The following is an 8,868-nucleotide window of genomic DNA, read 5'->3' on the forward strand; positions in this document are numbered from 1 at the left end:
GGGGTCCTTGACATGAAAACGTTTTCAGCACCACAGATATAGCAACATAAGTTTTTCATAAAACAGTTTTAGAAGACATTAATAGAATGGGCCTCAGGTCTTAATGGGTTAAGTGTTAATATTTACACTGTGGATGAATTGTGGATCAGTCAGCATGTTGACGCAAACAGAGTTGAACACACTTTGGATTTTTAAGATGCAACTTTAACATTTTAAGCCCCTATAAAATAGCCAATCTAAAAGCTCACAACGTAACAGGTTGAGGGCTTGTACATTTACTATTACATATGTGGGAACCCAGGTGAATGGTGCACCCACTGCACCTGACTTAGTCACATGACCAGGAAGTATAAAACCCTAGCTCCTTCCAGTAGAGAGCCATTTGTCTCTGCTGTAGGTTGCATGGTTCATACAGGGAGAAGGAGAACACATGGTAGGCCAAAAACTGAACCTTGTAGATCTGCTACTTTGTGCGACTCTTTTGTTTGTTGCAGCTAGTGCTAATGTTAGCTTATTGTTTGAGCACATGTTACTGCTGGCTTTGTTTGTTTGGTTGCCTATTTTCTGTTGAGCACATGGAGGCTTCCCATGCTCTTTAGCACTTTAATTTAGCCAACATCATTGTGTTTTATTATCTTATTTTAATGCATTTATTTATTATTTCAGTTTTACAAATGAAGTGACCTCCTGTCCTGTGGTGTCTGTTCTGTCTGCCCTACCTGGAGACACGGGTAAAGCAGTATACATTTTATGCATTGCACTCTTTGTGTATTTTAATGTATTTTAGTTTGTAACATCACTGTCTTCTTTTATACAGCAGCTCTGGTGTTGAGGTTGCCCCCCTCGCCTTGGCCTTGCATTGTGTGCACAGTTACTGCAACACAAAGTAGGTTTTAAGCTGTTTGTTCTTTTAATGATTTGAATATAGTGTTTTATTTAGTGTGATACTAGGGCTGGCAACTAATGCAGTTTGTTTGTTTCCTTAAAGGGACCACACCGGCCACTGTTTTCCACTGTTAATTTACTTGTTTTGTTTTATTTGAGTCATCTAGCCAAGGTACACTGTAGGCATAGGTTTTAACATTCATCCATATTGGCATATTCTAACTGTTTCTCTCCTGTTCTGTTACAGTTTAATTTGTGTAACCCTGTTCAAGGCCGGGTCCGCCCTGCTGCACACGGCTTTCCTCTCAGCTTGGGACTGCACTGGGGACCCCTTTGGTTTTTATTGGTGTGTATTGATATAACCTGGCACTGCATGTTTTGTATTTGAATTTTGTATTTAGTTTATATTGCATGATTTCTTTGAGGCCAGGCCTATCCCTTTTTCTTTTCCCCTAGTTCTTTTGGTATTCACTGTGTGCACGGGCCGACCCGCCCTTCCTTAGAAAGCGAGAGGTAACTGTTAGATTGCCATTTTAATACTAAATACCCTGCCTTAAGGACCTTGATTGTCATGCTAGTTTGTAATAGACAACAGTGATGTGTTTTGTCATTTCATGGTAATAAAGTATGTTATATTTCTACACAAACTGCCTCTAGTAAAGTAATTGTTCCTGTTTAAGGGAAATTGGTCATATTACATTGTCTTGAACATTCTAAGGTTTAGGGGTTCCTCCTGCCCCCTCTACAAGTGGGAGGTGGCGTAGTCAGGCATATTAGAGTATTACTACTCAGTTACTACATTATGGCGTAGTCGGCAGGACTTCCTTAAAGAGGCAGATATTTGTGTATGAACTTAGGTTTTATTTCATTTTTGAGTGGAAAAACAGTGGTTGGTGTTGGACGTCAGAGGAAGGCTTGTGGACTGCCACAATCGACCCGTCCGGAGAATCAAAGACCTGTGGCAACAACTGCACCCCGTTATTGGTTTCCTTGTAATAACTTTTGTCTCATTATAGCAAAGTGTTGAAAACTGTGCTGCTGAAATGAGTGAGGACCAGGAGATGGAGGAACTTTTGTCTCTGCGTGAGGAGGTACAAAGGCTGCGAGTGGCAAATGAGCAACTTACTCAAGGAAGAGGTGCCAGTTTAGATACAGGTAATATTACTCCTACTACCAGTACAAATTCTGGCGGGTTCACCCCCGGCAGCATTTCGGCTCCTCAAAACGTGCTTGTACCACAAGCTGAACGTTTTGTGTATATTCAAAGAGAGAGGAAATGCCCCAACTTCTCGGGCTCCAAATCCAAATCTGACCTATCAATTCATGATTGGATAGAGAATGTAGAGTCATGTTTGAGAGATAGGCATATGAGTGCCAGAGAGAAGGCCCTCTTCCTTTATGACCACTTGGAGGGGGAAGCAAAAGCAGAGATTAGATTTCGTTCATTGGCAGAGCGAGAGCAGCCAGATACCATATTGACCATTCTAAAAGAGCTGTATGGTTCCTCCTTTTCTTTTGTTAGCCTGCAGAAACAGTTTTTTGATCGAAAACAGAAAGAGGGGGAGTCTTTAAAAGAGTTTTCTCATTCCCTGTGGGCCTTAATTGAGGATATAAAACGTGCATACCCAAATAGGTTGACAGACCTAGATACTCTTGTTAGAGACCAGTTTCTGGAACATGTGCGTGATATATCCTTGCGACGGGAGTTAAAGAGCATTGTAAGGCAACGTCCCATTATTTCTTTCTTGGCATTGCGACAAGAAGCCATTAAGTGGGTGGAAGAGGGGGAGAGGCCTTCCGGACAAACTCGGGCTAGTCTTCATCACTGTGGGGTTGATGTTGATGTAGAGGGGTCTTGTCATGCAGTGGGAGTCGGGAAGGGATCTGAGCTTTCAGTTTTGCAGGAACAATTTAAGCAACAGCAGTCACAAATTAACAGCATGATAGAAAGTCTATCTAAAATAGAGCGTCTATTAGACCAGCCTGCTGCTCGTCCCTATAAACCCAACCTCCAGTTTACCCCAGAGGGCCTGCCCATCTGCCTCCGCTGTAAGAAGCCTGGACATGTCCTCCGCCAGTGTCACCAGGGGCCGAGGCCACGAGCATCCAGCGTGCCCAGTGTTCAGCCTGAATCAGACCCAGCCTACCCCGCTGTGAGACCCCCAGGTATGGGCTTTGCCAACAGTGCAAATGTTAGTAATGAGACTATTAGCAATGCCCAATCTACACAGTTCCCACCCTTTTCAAATGCTGCACGACAACTTATAGGTAGATGCCCTGAAGTAGATGTGGAGATGGGTGGGGTAATGGTGAAATGTTTGCTGGATACAGGGTCTATGGTTACTACCATTACAGAGTCATTTTTTAATGAAGCATTCAAGCCCTGGGGTGCCCATAAACTTAGGTCATGTGGGTGGTTGGCTTTGAAGGCGGCTAATGGGCTAGCTATCCCCTATGTAGGATATCTGGAGTTAGATGTTCAGGTGCTGGGTAAAAAGATTCCAAGTCGTGGGATTTTGGTTGTAAAGGACACTGCCTGTACATCACAGCAACACACTGTCCCAGGATTATTGGGGATGAATGTAGTCATAGAGTGCTACAGAGAGTTATTCATTGAACATGGGGAAGCTCTTTTTGCCTCTTTATCTGCCATTCAAGCAGATGTAAACTGGGGGTCAGCCCTCCGCCACTGTCATAGGTTGGAAGTCTGCCCATTACTTCCTGAGGGCCGTGTCCGTGTTCTTGACAAGGCAGGGGAGTTTATACCAGCAGGGTCTGTAAAATTTGTCCAAGTCACCTGCCCAAAGGTCCCCCATGCCCCGGCTAAATCTATGCTGCTGGAGCCTGGTGGCTCAGATCTTGCCCCTGGCCTGTTGATGTCCCCCGCCCTTGTGACTGTCAAAAATGGTGTGGCATATGTACCTGTGGTTAATGTTGGAGCCACAGGAGCTACCGTCCACTCCAAACAGGTATTAGGAGTGTTACATCTAGTCGAGGGAATAGAAGAACCTCAGCTACATTTTGAGGAAGGGAGCCAAGAGGTTGCTCAGGTGACACTGGTCAGTGCAGAGGCTGCAGGAGGGCCTCCACTGACTATCCCTGACTCAATTGCAGCACTGCACTGGCCAGAACTCCCACCTGTAGCAGAGAAACAGGCAAAGGAGTTATTGGGGAGATATAGCGACGTCTTTGCTAAACAGGAGGGAGATTTAGGGTGCACTGATGTAATTACACATGAGATTCCCCTTCTTGATGAGGTCCCTGTCCGTCAAAGATATAGGAGAATACCCCCTACACAGTGGCAGGCTGTAAAAGACCACATTAAGCAGCTCCTTGAGAGTAAAGTGATCAGGGAGAGCAGCAGTCCTTACGCATCCCCCATCGTCTTGGTGAAGAAGAAGACTGGAGAGCTGAGGATGTGTGTGGACTACCGGCAGCTCAATGCTAAAACAAGGAAGGATGCCTATCCACTGCCCCGGATTGAAGAGTCTTTGGATGGCCTTTGTGGAGCTCAATGGTTCTCCACCATCGACCTAGCAAGTGGTTACCATCAAGTCCCTGTAGCTGAAGCAGATAAAGCCAAGACAGCCTTCTGTACACCATTTGGCCTCTTTGAATTCGAACGAATGCCTTTCGGCTTATGCAATGCACCTGGGACCTTTCAGAGGCTAATGGAAAGGATATTCGGTGATCAGAGCCTTCAGTCAGTTCTGCTTTATCTAGACGATGTCATTGTCTTTTCCACTTCTCTTGAACAGCACTTGAAGAGACTGGAGATGGTTCTCAGCCGACTCCAACAGAAGGGGCTCAAAGCAAAACTGAGCAAATGCCAGTTCTTCAGAACAGAGGTGCAGTACCTTGGACACCGAGTGTCCAGAGAAGGAGTAGCGACTGACCCAGAGAAGGTCTCTGCAGTGGCGAACTGGAGGCGGCCCCAGGATGTAGCAGAGGTCCGTTCATTCCTTGGTTTCTGTAGTTATTATCGTCGTTTCGTGAAAGGCTTTGCCCAGATAGCTGCCCCCTTGCACCAACTGGTGGCTGATGTCATCAAAGTAGCTAAAGAAAGCAGAAAGAGGCCAGCCGCAGTCCTGCCCAATATGTGGACCGAGGCGTGCGAGCGGAGTTTCAGTGACCTGAAAAAGATGTTCACAAGTACACCCATTCTGGCTTTTGCTGATTTCACCAAACCCTTCGTTTTGGAGGTGGATGCTAGTCATCAAGGCTTAGGAGCTGTCCTTTCACAAGAGCATCAGGGCAAGTTAAAGCCAGTGGCCTATGCTAGTCGGTCATTACGAGGTTCGGAACGCAACATGGAAAATTATAGCTCTATGAAATTGGAGTTCCTAGCATTGAAGTGGGCACTGTCCGAGAAATTCAGAGACTATTTGCTGGGTAGTAAGTGCAAAGTGTACACTGACAATAACCCTCTAAGTCACTTCCAGACTCTCAAGCTGGGAGCCGTCGAACAACGGTGGGTAGCACAACTAGCAGCGTTCGATTTCACTGTGCACTACCGACCAGGAAAGAATAACGGAAATGCTGATTCTCTCTCCCGCCAGTACAGTGACCCGGTGAGACGAAATGAGGAGCCTGACCAGCAGACCCAAAGCACTCCAGGCTCTCAGCACAATCCAGAGGAAACTGAGGTTGTGACACAGCTGCAGATTGGCGCCTTGCCCAGTAGGTCAACAGCTGAACTGGTAACTTTACAGGGTGCCGACCCAGTGCTAAAAGCTTTTCTCCCTTTCTGGAGGACGGGAAGGCCACCAAATAAGGAACAGCGGGCACAGCTCCCAGAGGATGTCCGGTGTCTACTCCGGCAGTGGGACCGCATCGTGGAAAAGAACGGCCTGCTTTATAGACAGATCAACGCACCACAAGGGGGGTCGTTAACTCAATTACTTCTGCCCACGTGCCTGCATCAGGAACTTCTAAATAGTATTCATGACCAACATGGACATCAAGGCGTGCGAAGGACCACTGATCTGGCACGGCAAAGATGTTACTGGCCAGGGATGGGAACAGAAATCGAAAGACACTGTCAGAACTGCCAGCGTTGTGTACTTTCCAAGGCTGTTCAGCCTGGGGTGAAGACCTACCAGGGTGCCCTCCTTGCCAGTGAGCCGTTTGAGGTACTTGCCATTGATTTCACCCTACTTGAACCTGCAACAGACGGGAGAGAGAATGTGCTGGTTATGACTGACGTGTTCTCTAAATACACACAGGCTGTGCCGACTAAAGACCAAAGTGCCGTGACAGTAGCGAAGGTCCTGGTCGATAGCTGGTTTACCCGGTTCGGGGTACCCAAAAGGATACATTCCGACCAGGGAAGGAATTTTGAGAGTGCCCTGATCCGCCAACTCTGTCAGTTGTATGGGATCGAGAAGTCCCGAACCACGGCATACCATCCACAAGGAAATGGCCAATGTGAGAGATTTAACAGGACACTCCACGACCTGCTTCGATCTCTTCCCCCTGAAAAGAAGAGAATGTGGCCGAAGTACATCTCTCAGTTAGTGTGGTCATACAACACCTCGATCCATCGCTCCACGGGTCATTCCCCTTACACCCTACTGTTTGGGGTACCACCCCGGCTTCCAATAGACTTTCTCCTGGAGGCAGATGACTCAGCTGAAACGAGGTCATGGGATGAGTGGGTCTGTCAGCACCAAGAACGGCTTCAGGTGACACGAGAGCTAGCCCGCAAGAACCTTGGAGAGGCAGCAGAGTACCGCCAGCAACACCACAACCAACAGGTGCGTGATCCTGGTTTCAAGGTGGGCCAGATGGTCTACCTAAAGGACCATCGCGGTCAAGGTCGTAGGAAGATCCAGGATGTTTGGTCGCCAGTCCTTTATCAAGTAGCCAGAGTGCCAACTGAACCAGGTGGGCCATACACTATCACACTGGCTGATGGCACTGGTAACGTGCGACGGGTCAACCGTACAGAGATGAGGGCAGCACAACTTGAGGCACTACCGTCTGTGCCAGTGGAGACCGAGCCACCACCTCAGTCTAGCCACCAAGATAGTGACCCTGAGAGTAGTCGAGACGAGGACACCCTGGCATGGATTGGTAGGGAAATACCCAATCAGCCTGCTGCTGCAACTCAACAGGACATTCAGCCACCCGTCCCCAATAGAGCCGGGAGCACGTATGGGGTGGACAACGAGGCCCCTGAAGGTGATTCCATTTCATCCGATAGCAGTCAGGAGGCGCCAACAATTCGACGCACCACCCGCACTACCGCTGGGAGGAATTCTAACCCACACAATCTGCCAAGGTCAACAGTGGCAAGCCACAATGCGGGGGTGGTAAGGGCTGCTGCTCCCCTGGTTCCTGAGATGGCTAGTAATCATCAGTTTAGGCCATGGTTATGAGTCAGTTGATCGTCGGGGCGACGACAATTTTTGGGGGGGTTGAATGTGGGAACCCAGGTGAATGGTGCACCCACTGCACCTGACTTAGTCACATGACCAGGAAGTATAAAACCCTAGCTCCTTCCAGTAGAGAGCCATTTGTCTCTGCTGTAGGTTGCATGGTTCATACAGGGAGAAGGAGAACACATGGTAGGCCAAAAACTGAACCTTGTAGATCTGCTACTTTGTGCGACTCTTTTGTTTGTTGCAGCTAGTGCTAATGTTAGCTTATTGTTTGAGCACATGTTACTGCTGGCTTTGTTTGTTTGGTTGCCTATTTTCTGTTGAGCACATGGAGGCTTCCCATGCTCTTTAGCACTTTAATTTAGCCAACATCATTGTGTTTTATTATCTTATTTTAATGCATTTATTTATTATTTCAGTTTTACAAATGAAGTGACCTCCTGTCCTGTGGTGTCTGTTCTGTCTGCCCTACCTGGAGACACGGGTAAAGCAGTATACATTTTATGCATTGCACTCTTTGTGTATTTTAATGTATTTTAGTTTGTAACATCACTGTCTTCTTTTATACAGCAGCTCTGGTGTTGAGGTTGCCCCCCTCGCCTTGGCCTTGCATTGTGTGCACAGTTACTGCAACACAAAGTAGGTTTTAAGCTGTTTGTTCTTTTAATGATTTGAATATAGTGTTTTATTTAGTGTGATACTAGGGCTGGCAACTAATGCAGTTTGTTTGTTTCCTTAAAGGGACCACACCGGCCACTGTTTTCCACTGTTAATTTACTTGTTTTGTTTTATTTGAGTCATCTAGCCAAGGTACACTGTAGGCATAGGTTTTAACATTCATCCATATTGGCATATTCTAACTGTTTCTCTCCTGTTCTGTTACAGTTTAATTTGTGTAACCCTGTTCAAGGCCGGGTCCGCCCTGCTGCACACGGCTTTCCTCTCAGCTTGGGACTGCACTGGGGACCCCTTTGGTTTTTATTGGTGTGTATTGATATAACCTGGCACTGCATGTTTTGTATTTGAATTTTGTATTTAGTTTATATTGCATGATTTCTTTGAGGCCAGGCCTATCCCTTTTTCTTTTCCCCTAGTTCTTTTGGTATTCACTGTGTGCACGGGCCGACCCGCCCTTCCTTAGAAAGCGAGAGGTAACTGTTAGATTGCCATTTTAATACTAAATACCCTGCCTTAAGGACCTTGATTGTCATGCTAGTTTGTAATAGACAACAGTGATGTGTTTTGTCATTTCATGGTAATAAAGTATGTTATATTTCTACACAAACTGCCTCTAGTAAAGTAATTGTTCCTGTTTAAGGGAAATTGGTCATATTACATTGTCTTGAACATTCTAAGGTTTAGGGGTTCCTCCTGCCCCCTCTACAAGTGGGAGGTGGCGTAGTCAGGCATATTAGAGTATTACTACTCAGTTACTACACATATTTTGATATTCCTGGAATGGTTTGTTTGAAATGTCTGTAAAATGTATGAATATTCATGAATGTGTTTGAAGATGTTCAGCTAAAACAACATGGCCACGGCAGGTTGGAAGGTCTTAATGTGTCTCAGTTAGGGGTTCCCAAAGCATTACAGCTGAGAC

General features: G+C 46.4%; 2 long non-coding RNA genes across 2 annotated transcripts; both read left to right on the forward strand.

The window, feature by feature from the left end:
• Nucleotides 1-584: 584 nt before the first annotated feature.
• On the forward strand, nucleotides 585-1,532 carry LOC308102517. The gene is made up of 2 exons (XR_013934667.1): nucleotides 585-886; nucleotides 1,133-1,532. It is a non-coding gene; the product is annotated as an uncharacterized lncRNA (long non-coding RNA).
• A 6,073-nt stretch (nucleotides 1,533-7,605) lies between these two features.
• LOC308103635 lies at nucleotides 7,606-8,553 on the forward strand. Its single transcript, XR_013934762.1, has 2 exons — nucleotides 7,606-7,907; nucleotides 8,154-8,553. It is a non-coding gene; the product is annotated as an uncharacterized lncRNA (long non-coding RNA).
• The last annotated feature ends 315 nt before the right edge of the window (nucleotides 8,554-8,868 follow it).

Source organism: Gymnoscopelus braueri (assembly GCF_963280865.1).
Source record: "Gymnoscopelus braueri genome assembly, chromosome: 16".
Taxonomy (NCBI): Eukaryota; Metazoa; Chordata; class Actinopteri; order Myctophiformes; family Myctophidae; genus Gymnoscopelus; species Gymnoscopelus braueri.